At 38.4% G+C, this 13,699-nt stretch overlaps 1 protein-coding gene across 1 annotated transcript in view; it reads left to right on the top strand.

Moving 5' to 3' along the window:
* Positions 1–13,699, top strand: part of ZFAND3 (zinc finger AN1-type containing 3) — a 133,005-nt gene that overhangs the window by 26,937 nt on the left and 92,369 nt on the right. The window lies entirely within an intron of this gene.

The raw sequence follows: 13,699 nt of genomic DNA, 5'->3' as shown, positions 1-13,699 counted from the left end.
TAGACAAGAAAATTAAGCTATAGTAATATACCAGATACAATGAAAGCTCAAACATATGCTAGCCCACAAAAGGAAAAGACTTACTTGTATACAGTGGTACCTCGGGTTACATACGCTTCAGGTTACAGACTCCGCTAACCCAGAAATATTACCTCAGGTTAAGAACTTTGCTTCAGGATGAGAACAGAAATCATGCTCCAACGGCGCGGCAGCAGCAGGAGGCCCCATTAGCTAAATGGTGCTTCAGGTTAAGAACGCACTGGAATGAATTAAGTACTTAACCTGAGGTACCACTGTACAATAACTATTTAAAAACGGTCCTGCAACAGATTGACACAGTTACATCTCTCACTGATTTTTAACGAACTTGTGGGCCTTTTGTTTGAAAGTTGGGGCAACCAGTGTTATGTCAGTGGTAAACAAGTTAGTGAGAATCTGTCTCTTTATATGTTCCATAGTCACATTGTCTTAAAGTGTTAGAAAGGTGAGCCATTAGAAGGGTGAGCCATTTTGTATATTAGTTGACAGTATTGTGGTAATTTTTTTAAAGACCAAACATCCTTTTTCGTCTGACATAAGTTGAAGCATTTGTGAGGCACATTACACACCATTCATATTCTTTGAAAATATGTCTGGACAGAGTTCCTGGGAAGAAGATAATTCTGCTGCTTTGCCCATATCCCTTTAATTCAGAAGACCAAATTCTGAAAAGTGTGACAGTGATTCACGTAACTCCAAAATTTGATCATGCCTAAAGCTTGAGATTTTTTTTCCTTAGCATAGAAAATGAGAATAAAGAAGCTGAAAAATTATAGGGTTCCTCAGGGCTAATCACAATCACATTCATGAGGGTTTGGCCAAACATTCTATTTACAAGTGCACGTTTTTCCAGCTGATGCTTTTAAAACTTTTTAAATCATGTAACTTTAATTAAAACTACTGCAGTATTTATACTGGAAGGTTGAGTGCACTTGTGCAAAGCAAATGGTAACTCATTGCAAGAGGTTTATTCCTTTATAAATTACTTAAATGTAAATAGTTGGAGAGCAGAATGGACTTGTTTACTAGGCTTATGCAGCTAATCATTACCTTTGATTTGTTACTTGGAATCTTAACATTATGATATTTTCTCTTAATGGGGAATTTATTCTTAGTGTGTTCTGGTACACACAACCTGTCTGAATTTGGTTTCTCTTTGTGGTACCACAAGCATGTGAATTATGATCCCACCCCCGGAACATTTTGTAGTACCTTTCCACTCCAAATATATGGAAAAGGCATTGTTCCCCCACCCTAAAACCAGGGATTCAGAAGGATCAAAGGTTATTTGTTGGATCATTTGATTTTTAAAAGTCACACAAGTAGACTTTGAGAGGCTCAAACTTTGAGAGGCTGTTTCCTCAGCTGGTTGCAACAACAGTATTCAGAATTTCAGAAACTGATTCCTTGAGCAAAGTGGGCTGAAAGAGCAGATATTTCCTCTGTAGTTTAAGTGTCTATAATCCACACTTTCATAAAAATATATCATGGTGGTATACCACATACATAGCAAAACCCATTAAAGCATAAATCGACATCAGTTAATTTCTGCTGCATAGATTAGAACATGCTTCTGTAGATCATGCAGTGCCAATTTGTACCTGTGAATTATTTGTGAGCAGAGTGGCTTGGCCAGGCAAATACCATGTGTGTGAATTGGCAGATTGCGCAAACAGCTGGCAACAGTTTAGTGATAACAGCAGCACTTTCTAACTTTTTAACATGGAAACTCGCTGCTGACTGTATCTGTGAAATTCTGCCACAAATCTTTGTTCTAAGGATGATGATTATCCCACAGATAGGTGCTGGTATGCTTACTTATTTCATTAACAATTAGATTTGTGTGCATTTGATTACACATGAGTTTGCCCTACAGACTTATAGGTGCATGCTTCCTGGTCTGTATAAGTGATTAGCCTGGTTCACACAATGGTAAACAAGATGTCTTACTAGGAATGGGCAACAAGCTCAATTGCACCCATTCCTTTTTTTCCTGTGCTATGCAGGAGATAACCAGAGCACTGTCTTAGTATCGCATGATAATCCATGCTTATGGTTTCTTTCACTACAGTTAACCACAAACAGAGAATAAGGGTTGCTCTTGGCTTTCTGAGTCTGGCTTGTTTGAGGAAAACAATTCATGCTAATCCAGTGCTCTCCTTTGTTTCCTCCTGGTGGAGTACTGACGGGGAGAAGGGCTGGTATGATTAAAAGAATGTAAACTGCTTGTTCATAGTAAGCAATGGTTTGCTTTAGACCGTGGCTTTCCATTGCATGCGGACAGTGTCATTGTAAACTATTCAAACTTAAGCAATAATGCCAGTACGTTGGATTAGGAGATCATACAGTTTCTGAAGTCTTGAAGGTGATGGGATATCAACCCGCACTTTCAGAAATGTGCATAGGGGGGAAAAATGAACACTCAGTCCCCCCCCCCCCGTGAGTCAGTGACTCTTAATGGGAAAAAGGAGCCCTCACGTGTTTAAGCACTCCCTACAAACCAGGATCAATTATGCTTTATGTATAGAACACGGAATGAAAGTGTACTGCTAGTTCTGCCATCAACATATACTCATTGAGTGCTAGCTCTAGAGACCTCATGCATAGAGAGAGACTCCTCTTGTTCACACACCAAACACAAACTTTGGGGGTGGGGCTTCCCTAACAGTGTGATATTGGGTTAGGCCAACATTCACTACCTGTTGTAGAGAGAGGCAATTGCCTGTTCAGAGAAGAAGGGTTCAGCCACAAGCAATTATTGTTTTTGTTTCAATTAACTTTTAGACAACTTTTTTGTTTGGCTTGGAAATTTGATGTTTAAGTTGATTGATGTTCCAAGAAAGCAGTCCAACTTACAAATTGATGTTCATGTTAATATACAGTGGTACCTCGGGTTTCCTATTCACTCATCCCGAGTTGCTGGCTGTTTGAAGTAAAAACCATTTTTAATATTTTGCATTTCTGTTCCCTTTTAAAGTAATAAACTAGAATCAAACAACTTCCAAAAAAAAAGCAAACTTGTTCTTACTTCACAGATTGAGCTGACTAAAGTTGGTGCCTACAAATTAATAAACTAAACTTTTTCCTGGATTAAGGCTTGCTGCATACTTCAACTATTAAGAATATATTTACCGTAAGTGTTTCCTAAAGCTCTTTACTTAATTTACAGGGGCACATATGTTAGCAAAGAAGTAGCAGCAATTTATAAATTATGCTTGTAAATCTGTTACATGAACTTCTTGCCATTGCTTTCGTGCCCTTTCCCAAGAATATAAATGCAGTGTGCAAGCAAGCAGCCTTCCTTTTACTAGTTGGGCCTTGACATTTTACGGTTTCAAGTGTTTTCTCAATGTTGACTGTTTGCTGTTTTTATTTTACTAAGAAATGTATTCTCCACCTGATTTAAAAAAGAGAAAGTGCTCGAAGTATGTCATAAACGAGCAATAAAAAGGAAAAATGAAACCAAAGAATAAATTAAAGCAACCAATTTGAAATGTTTTGGGTTTTATCTGCAGATTAGCAAAAGACACATTAGGACTTCCCCTGTGCTCCCTTTCTTTCTGCTGCTTTGAGTTGGGATTGAAAGCTGCATTGCGAAGCGGTAAATTGCTTAAAATTGGACAGATGCTTGTGAAACAAGGATATCTTCTTATGTAGGCTGTTCCCACCCTTTACCTGAGGGTCTCCAAACATTCAGGTTGTTTGGGGAGGGGGTGCAATAAGGTCAAGGGAGTCATTGCATGAGATGCCTTTTAGTTACAAAACAAATCTTTTAGTTATTAAAAAAAACTGGTGCTCTAGAATTATTTGAAACTTGCTTTGTACCACTTTAAAAGATGGTGCTTAATACTCTGAATCCATCAGGTAAGGTGAAAGGTTAAATGACTGTTAAGTAGAATCGCATACATGCATGATTAGTATGAGATGTGATGAAGGGACTAATTAATAAGATCTAATTATCGTTCTAATAAGATCTAATTATCATTCGTATACAAAGCAAAGTTTTGCCACTTTGTGGACAACATAAATGGAAATTGACAAGGAAGTGATGAAAGTCTATTCAAGTTTGGACCAATTTCCTGTTAATCCTAAACTTGGAAGACTTGGGTGAAAAGCATGTCCAGGCTACAATTCTGCTACTGTGGTATTTCAAAGCAAATAATTCATCCAACTTATAAAGCATTGGAAGTTTGAAGTGTATAGTGGACATGTTGAGAGGTCATCTTTGTGATTTTAGCATACATAACTGTCTCAGTAAGCCCTATTTATTGCATATACACTTGAAGGATATCTTGTATAGTCTTGTTAGACTCCTAATTACTAATTAAACGTGCCTTTAGATTTGTGACCTTTCACTTGGTTAAGTGCCATTTGGTATTCTTGTAGGCTATAGAGCAAAACCAATAATGTGTTTTGCAGTTGCATTTAACCACAATTCCAGTTAGCTTACCATACTATCAGCAGTGAGGTGAGGTTTTAGATTTTCCATGGGGGAAAAAACCAAAACAAAATATTTCATAAGATTAGTAAAATAATGAATAGGTAATACCAGTCAAGCTGGGAACTTTTAAAGTAGTGATTCACTGGATGGTATTCAGCCATGTTTTACTTGGGGAATTAATTCGCATGAATCTAAGATTTATTTCAGTAGATCAATTCTGATTAAAATTTGGTTGAATACTATCCATTGTGTTTTTCAGCTTATACTTTTGCAAAAGTCTATCTAATGCATAGCTCTCTGGGCATGTTAAAATTAATGTGTTAGTTGGTTTCAGTGCTTTATTCTTTCTTAATTTAAGCCACGCAGAGGAAGCACGTGCTATTCAATTGTTGTGTCTTACAAGGATTACAAGCAAGAGTTTCCAATTAAAGCTTTGAATATAATATTTAAACCACAATAGTTTCTTTCTCACATGCCATCCACATGTAGAGCAAACATGTAAAGCAGGGTTTCTCAGCCTTTTAAACTCACGCCCCTTTTAAGCGAATATAAAAACTCCACAGACCCCCTTCAAACCTGGCTCCCATAATTGTTTTATTTTGATTTTAATTTTCAAAAGGATTGAAACATGATCTTTAATTATAAATAAGAATGAATAAGACAATAAGAATGAATCAAAGTATTTATAATTTTAAAAAACATTTATTTTTTTAAAAGCCACATGAAATTTTAAATTTGGCTTCAGTTATTATTAATGTGAACTTTGACGCTGCATGCCTATCACAAGCCTTTGGGTTTTTGACTTTCACATCAGCATACTTAATAATTTTGTGTGTGTGTGTGTGATTAAGACACAAGTTTTGTTTAGCATTATAAACACTGTTAGACCGCAGTTTTCCCTCCCGTAGATGAAACACAGGTTCTGCAATTGTGTTGCTACTGTAAAAGAAAAAAGACCCTGCCCTGAAGAACTGCCAGTTCTGGAGGAGGAGGCACAGAGCAGATGTCTTCCCAGATACAGTGGTGCCTCGGGTTACATATGCTTCAGGTTACAGACTCCGCTAACCCAGAAATATTACCTCAGGTTAAGAACTTTGCTTCAGGATGAGAACAGAAATCGTGCTCCGGCGGCGCGGCAGCAGCAGGAGGCCCCATTAGCTAAAGTGGTGCTTCAGGTAAAGATTAAGTACGGACCTCCGGAACGAATTAAGTACTTAACCCGAGGTACCACTGTAATTTTGGTAAATGGGCAGGAGAATATATTCATATCATTTCCCAGTGTTGCCATGGTAGTTTTTGCCGCCGATCAGCTGTTGGTTCCATCAGTTTCAGCTCTGCACTGATAAACTTTTTAATCTAAGCAAATCAATAGTTGCTTGGATAGCTCATTATAGACACCATTATTCCTTTTCCCCTTTAAAGCTAATACTTGGAAAATATTGCTTCCAGCAGAACAAAAGCTGGAAGTGAATGATACCCGTACTTTTATGCTCCCTAACCTTTCAGCTTCTCTTTGGAACTACTGTGTCATGTCTATAGTTGGTTTTTCACTTTACCAATGTTTTCATAGGCATTACTTTCCTAAGCAGAGCAATTGCTCAGCTTGCCTCTTTGGAGTCACTCTTAAATGTATGTTTATGGTTCTCTTCTCCCTGTGCCTGTTGCTGCATGAAGGGCCTTATGTTCTTCATCACACACCAGTTGTATAATTGTTTTAATCTTAACAGTTAGTACAGTTGTGTTAACTCTGCTTGTCAGCTCATTAATCACTTAGTATAAAAACTTGACTACTCTGCTTCATAACAGATTGCACAGGGTTTGTCCCTTTCAAGGACATGCCTGCAAATGCTATGAACTGAACATGCCCATAAAGGCCAGGAAATGAATACTTAGTTTTGTCATTGTCACTTTCACTCATAGATTAGACAACTTTTTTGTACTGCTTATCCTTGCATCCTGGGAGCCTCTCTGAATTGGAAATCATTTGAAGATAGTGACATAGAAGATATGCTGCCCTTGGCATTATTATAAAGTGTTTATGTATTAGCAGGGAGTTCTCTATCGCCTTTTAAAATTCTCTCCTCTTGTTGAATCTTAATTTTTTGCCATAGTACTTCTGAATTAGTACAAAAACAGATGCTGCCCTGGTTGGTTTTATACCTTTTCAACTGAAATTTGACAGTAGTTCGAAGTTGATTTTAAGATGCTGGTTTGTTGCAGTTTGGTAACTGTAGTTTCCAGGTTTAGACATAGCAAGAAGCCGTGGTTAATTAACCAGGAGATTTTCGATTGTTGCAGACTGAGAAGGGAGAAAGGCCACAGAATGACATTAACAACAGAAGTGCAGGCACAAGTCTTGTTTGTGTGTGTTCATTTATTAAGCCTAGATCATATACCTTTGACCAGGCCACTGTTTCCTTTGTTGAAGGCTGCTTCTACAATTTTTAACAGCCTTTTCAAAGGGGGCTTGGAACACCTCTTTTGTGAGAGATATCCCAAATATTATACTTTGCCCACCGTAGAATACAGATATTAGCACAGTGCTTGCTTTAGCAGGAGCCAAGATGTGTTTGGGGTTGCCTTTTAGTATGCCTTGACTAATAAGTGAAAATAATGCTTCCCTGGGAACTGTCAGATTGAAGAATGAGATATTACAATGAACAAATTTTAGTCTTTGAAAGAGTAAATGGCTGTTAGTAGCAAGAGAAAGGTAGATGATGGCATGCCTCATTCACAAAGTTTCTGTCCTTAAGTTCCTTAAATAGTTTCTTAAATCATATCTAACCAATTCTGTATGTGGAATAACTTTAGTCGGAGTTTCTCAGCCTCTTTGGACCTGGGGGCACATCTAGAAATCTTGGAATTGTTGTGGGCACTGTAAATGCCCATATTGCAGAAGAAACTGTCAGTGCTCAGAACACCTCCTGCCAGTGGCCAAAACATGCACACACACCCTAAAACTGACAAAAAAGCAAGTAACACTCTCCTTCAATAACACCCCAAAGCCAAAAAACCCCTCAGCCTCAGTTAAAAAAAATAAAAATGGTTTAAGCACAGGGCCCGGGCGGGCTCTAAAGAGTATGTCTGAGGATGTTGTGGTGCCCATGGGTGCCAGATTAAGCTCAGGCTTAAGTAAAGTTCAAGATACTTAACATTTTATATTGTACTTTGATATCTGAAATGTTCATAAAATAGTATTCTAATATTGAACACTTAACAAAATTTATGTAGATTTACTAGAATAAAATTATTTTGCAGCATTTCTTAAATAGTCAATTTTTGGATTTTCTTGGGAAACGTATTCCAATAGTCTCATATGTGGAAGTTTGTTGTGTGGGGATAGTGGTAGATAAATAATAGGTCAGAGAAGAGAGATGAATGTGGAAGCGTGGTCAGGAACTATGAGGAAGGGGCAAGGTGTCACGCACATACAGATTCTAAATCCCCTAAACATGGAAGATGTTAAGGTGCTATCTTCATGTTTTATGTACTGCAGCTGCAAGGATGAAAGCTGAGTGCCTGGATTTTATGCCATGTGCTTCCTAATGCATGTAAAAATAGCAGCGCCGCTCCTTGTTGCTGAAGAAAATGCTTCCCTTATCTGAAAATTTCATTTTTGTAGGTGTACAGCTGCATCCCTTTCTGTTTTGCTTGTTATAAATTGAGGAAGGCATTGCAGAGTTCATTTGAGGCTTCCATTATTAGAGAATCTAATGTTATGTAAAATTGGATTGTAATGATATGAACTGGTTCTTGCCACTATCAGCATCTGTGTAACTTCTAAACAAATATGTAATTTGTACCATCCAAAGAAAGGAAAAAGAAAACTGTTTTTTCATAAAATAACTGTCTTTTTAATTTCTTGAAGAAATTAGTGACCTCTACATATCCTTCAGCTGAACTTCTAAAAAATGTAGTAAGCAATACTAGCAATAATAGCATTCCATTCTGTAGTGCAGTTGTGCTTGCTACTAGCCACAAAAAAATGGTACTAGCCCACCTGCCTAAACGTTCAAAAGTTAATAAGGTATGACCTATCTTGTTCCTTCCCTGGACTTAGGTCTTGCAGAGAAAATAATTTGAATAGCCTCACAAGGATATCGCGTCATGACTCAGTCAGCACAACCCTCTGATAGAAAAGTTGCACATAGTGGCCATAAACCCACAGAAACTAAAGCAGCAAGGAGTCCTGTTGCACCTTAGATATAAAATACCTTCTTTACAGCAATAAGGTTTTGTGGACTAGTGTTCACTTTACCAGGTGCACGGAATGTTATCCATGAGTTGGCAGGTACATCTACAGAATAGTCAAATTGAAAGGAAATGCAATAAATTCCATGTTGGTTGGGTTAAGTCTTATGTACACAAAACAATTCATTATTATCACAAGAGTGTTGATTTTAAGTCCACGAAAGCTTGCACGATAATAAAGTTCTTGGACTCATGTAATATGTTTAGAGACTATATTTTTGCTGCCACAAGCTAACATGGGTGCTCCTCTGGAAATTGTGGAAGGCACCAGCTAAGCTTCATGGTGAATAATTTCTTCCCTTGGTATCAGTGGTACTTGGTAGTGGTTAGCTTTTGCTAGATTAGTGCCAGCATGTGGGAACTACAGTATACAGTAATAAGGTACATATTCCAGTTATCTGGTTTGCTAAGCCAAACCATGAATTAGTACAAAAATGTGAGCTTATTGGCTCTTGGGAGACATGATCGCAGCTGCTTTGCTCCTCTTCACTTGTTTTGTTGTTGTACTGCACTCAGCTAAGCATAGCTCTGCCAGACAAACTGCAAGTTGTAAACCTAAGACAAACTTTGGTTACAGTTTGTGGTTAGCCTGGAGAGAGCTAAACCAGAATCCTGAACCTGGATGTCACAGCAAGTCGTAGAATCATAGCAGGAGAAAACAAGCTTGCTTCATTTTCCATGTGACAGCCCTTTAGGTATTTGAAGATGGCTATCATATCTCCTATGGGATTTGGGTGGCGCTGTGGTCTAAACCACTGAGCCTCTTGGGCTTGCCGATCAGAAGGTCAGAGGCTCGAATCCCCATGACGGGGTGTGTTCCTGTTGCTCGGTCCCGGCTTCTGCCAACCTAGCAGTTCAAAAGCACTCCAAAAGTTCAAGTAGATAAATAGGTACCACTCCGGCGGGAAGGTAAACAGTATTTCCGTGTGCTGCTCTGCTTTCGGTGTTCCGTTGTGCCAGAAACGGTTTAGTCATGCTGCCCACATGACCCGGAAAAACTGTCTGTGGACAAACGCCGGCTCCCTCGGCCTGTAAAGTAAGATGAGCGCTGCAGCCCCAGAGTTGTCTGCAACTGGACTTAACTGTCATGAGTCCTTTACCTTTATCATATCTCCTCTGTCTCCTGTTTTCCAGGCTAAACCAGTCAGATCATGGCTTAGCTCAGCAGAAAAGAGGAACAAATTGGTTGCGTTCTCCTGTCCAGCAGCTTGCATGTTCTCACTAAGCTATGGTTTGGTTTAGCATGATGTGTGAATCAGGCTACTGTGCTGAAGAACCTCTGTTGATATATAATGCAGAAAATTATGCTATTTAGTATCATCATTTCTTTAATAGGAAGGGAGCACAAGCAATTGGAATGCCATTAAAAGTTCCTGGTTCATGAAAGCATTTCATAAAAAGATTTAATACTACTGAATAAATGCAAGGCTTTAGAAGTACAAATGCTTCAGTAACTATTTTTTTCTGAGGCCTAGTTGTTAGGTTGCTGATGAATGGGCAAATCTGTGTCTGGATTTGGAGATTGAGGGAGGAATTCAACACCAAGCTGTTAACAAATGTTCCATCTGTGCAGCATATCAGCTTGCCAGATGGAACGATCCCACCTTCCTTCTCCATGTGTTGTTCTGGGTTTCTCCTGACCCCCCCCCCCGAGCTTACTTCAGGGGGTGCACAGGGGGAGTGGAGAAGCCCCTTGTACAAGCAGAAACCCTAGTGTAGAGCTTCATCTGATGGAGTTCATTAGGAGAATCCTGCTCTATATGTCTAGACAAGGCTTAGAACTATTCTCTCTGACACCTTTTGTAACGTGTAGGATGTTATTGTATGGAGGGAACAATTAATAGTTATTTATCTGAACATATTATAGACTGTAGATATTATAGCAGTGTATAATATAAATTATTTTATAATATAAATATTATAAAATATTATAAAATAATAATACAAACAAGACAGATTAAAATTGTTTTCTTAATTTGGTTACCACTTTAGTATTTTATTCTTGTTCTTTTTATTATAACAGCTTCTGTAAACTTTGAAAATCAAGAAAACACATTTTTTGAATAAACAAACAAACCCCAAAGTCTCCAAATAAGGAGTCCACACCTGCAATTCAAATAGTGCAGTCTAGGTTTATCATATCGTCTGCTGCTTGGAGAACTAGGATTATTTTTAGATGTAAGAAGGTAAACAGCAAACAATTTATGTTCAGCTGAGAGTTATGATAATGACTGAGATATTGTAGAGTACTAGAAGTCCTAAGCAAGACTGTTCCTTGTCATTCTACAATGTAGTAGGAAATACTGAATCTTAATCTGATTAGAACTTTACTTGGTCAAATAGTGTATCTCTGCTGTGTTGCTAGCAGTATGATGGCGCTAAAGCACACTTCAAAAAATAACAATTGTCTCCAGTTGATAGGTCCAGCAAAAGGCAAGCAATGTATAAATACTATTTTCCATCATGAAAATGTCACTGAGCTCTGGTGTAAATATTGTAGGTCACCTTTAACAAAAATGTAGTGTACCTATTCTTGATATACTTGTACATCACTTTACATAAAGCCATTAGTATGCAAATAAAGCCTTTTTCTGCTTTGAAATGTGAAATATTTCTGGAACTAGAGTCCATTACCCTACCCTTTTTCTCTGCTGTGACTTGAAAATTAGCCTATTCATTTGCTTCAGGGTGTCTTATATTTGTTTCCTTACTGTTTGTTGCCTTGTACTTGCATAATGATTGACTTTTGAAACTCAGTCAACAGTGTTTAAACTATTCTTTGCCTTAAATGATGACACACAAGCTGTTGCTTCTTCCAGAATTGATAGCCCTGTTATTAAACACACACACAATGTCTGTCTTGCAATTTTGGTGCCAGAATATGAACATTTGAAAAAATTCTATGGAGACTTCAAATTGAAACTAGCCCACCTTCATCATCATCAACCATTTATTCGACCGTCAGTCAGAAAAAAATACATTTGTCAATACACAGTTAAAACATCCAGGAAGATTTTAGAACTTAGCCAACACTAAAATGGGCTAAACAGATAGCCCTATATCAATACAGTCAATTATAGTCTTATAATTATAGCGACGCTTAAAAGCTAAAAAAAGAAATTTGGCCACCAAGGAAGGTATAGCTCTAGTGACATTATTCAGCAAGTGTAAAACCTGGTTTTCTTCGGGTAGGAAGCTAAATTGACATAGGAGTGGGTCTATAAAATTTTGTCTAAGCTCTGCATAAGAAGGGCAAGTCAAGAGAATGTGTTCGGTGGACTCAGCCACACCCATGGCACAATGACAGGTTCTCTGGGCATATGGTACTCCCCTGTACCTTCTTAATGCTCAAACAAAGTTGAAAATATCTCTGTCTGAACCATTTAAACTCTGCATCTTCCTTTTTTAGCTGGTCCTGAGATTTAATGGCTTCTCAGGGAAGCTGCAGCTTACTGAATTACTTCAAACAATCTAACTTCCAAGCAAATGGCACAAAAGTGCAGCATACTAACAATGCAGGTGTTGACTTAGCCTGCTGGTTTAATTTTTGTGATTTTTCCTCAAGGTAGATAATCTGTGCAAGTTGTTGGCACAGAGTGTTTGTACTACTTGAGTGGAATAAGCACATAGAAGCTTTGAAGGTCTAGTCTTAGAATTTAATATTCAAACTGAGGCGTGTGTGTTTCTTATGGCACTTAGAAATGTTATGTTTAATGCTCCTTTGTTTCACTTTGTGCTGTGGCAGGTAAATAGGTAAATAGTATTGCTGGGTTTCCTGCACACAGCAGCAGGCAAAGTGTTTGATTGAGAAGTAGGGTGGTGTGGGAGTTGGAAACTTCTGTTGGCCTAGTCATCTGAGGTAATCTGCTACGATTACCTTGTTCAACCTACATTTTACCAGCCTTACTGGAATCAGCTATGTCCACAGCATTCCCCTGATCCATCAAGCTTGTAACTCCATAAAAAAGAAGAAATTAGATTTGTTTGGCATGACTTATTTTTGAGAAACCCATGCTGGGTCTTAGTAATCACAACATCCTTTGCTAAGTGCTCACAGATGGACTGTTTGTTCTAGGACTTTTTCTGGTATTGTTGTCAAGCTCACCAGTCTTAGTCACCTGTGTCTTCTCCACACACACTCTTTTTGAAGATGGGGACAACATTTCCCCGCCTCCAGTCTGCAGGGACCTCACCTGTTCTCCATTAATTCTCAAAGATTATAGACAGAGGCTCTGAGATTAAATCCTCAAGCTCCTTTAGTATCATTGGGAGCAGCGCATTCAGTGCATCAGGTTGTTTACATTCATTTAAAGTAGCTAGGTCTTCCCTCACCACCTCTTTTCCTATCTTGCACTGCAGTTCCCTTATTGCATTGTTTATTCTGTTATCACCAAGTTGAGCACTGCTTTCCTTTTGGGTGATGCCTCCCACTTTTCTTTCTTGTTGAAATTGTCTGCATTTGTGCCTTCAGTAGTTCACCTTTAAGAAACTTCCATCCTTTTTTGGGTTCCCTTCTCTTTGAGTATTTCTGACCATAGGAGCTCACCCAGTAGTTCCTTAAGCTTTTTGAAACTAGTCTTCTTAAAAGTCCAGACTGCATGTGTGACTACACTTAGCTTTCCCTTGCCTCTGCATCACAAAATCCAAGAGGACACGATCACTTTGTCAATTAGATCCTCTCTGTTGGCAAAGGCCAAGTGCAAAATAGATGGCTCCTTTGTTGCTTCTTCCTTCTTCTGGGAAATGAAATTATCAGTGAGGCAAGGGAGGAATTTGTTGGATCTTACATTCTTGGCAGAGTTTGAGTTCCAAAAGATGGGGCAGTTGAAATCTCCCATGACTCCAATATCTCTCCTTTTAAAGTGATTGGTAATATGTTGTTTGGTATGTTGAATATTTGGTCATTTGTCTGGATCTGCTCCACAGTTCCTACTGGGAAAGTGATGGGAAGAATACAAGGTTATTACC

This window comes from Podarcis melisellensis (genome assembly GCF_964234715.1).
Source record: "Podarcis melisellensis genome assembly, chromosome: 3".
NCBI classification, from domain to species: Eukaryota; Metazoa; Chordata; class Lepidosauria; order Squamata; family Lacertidae; genus Podarcis; species Podarcis melisellensis.
The sequence above is the reverse complement of the archived record's forward strand: the minus strand, read 5'-3'. Positions and strand labels throughout refer to the sequence as shown.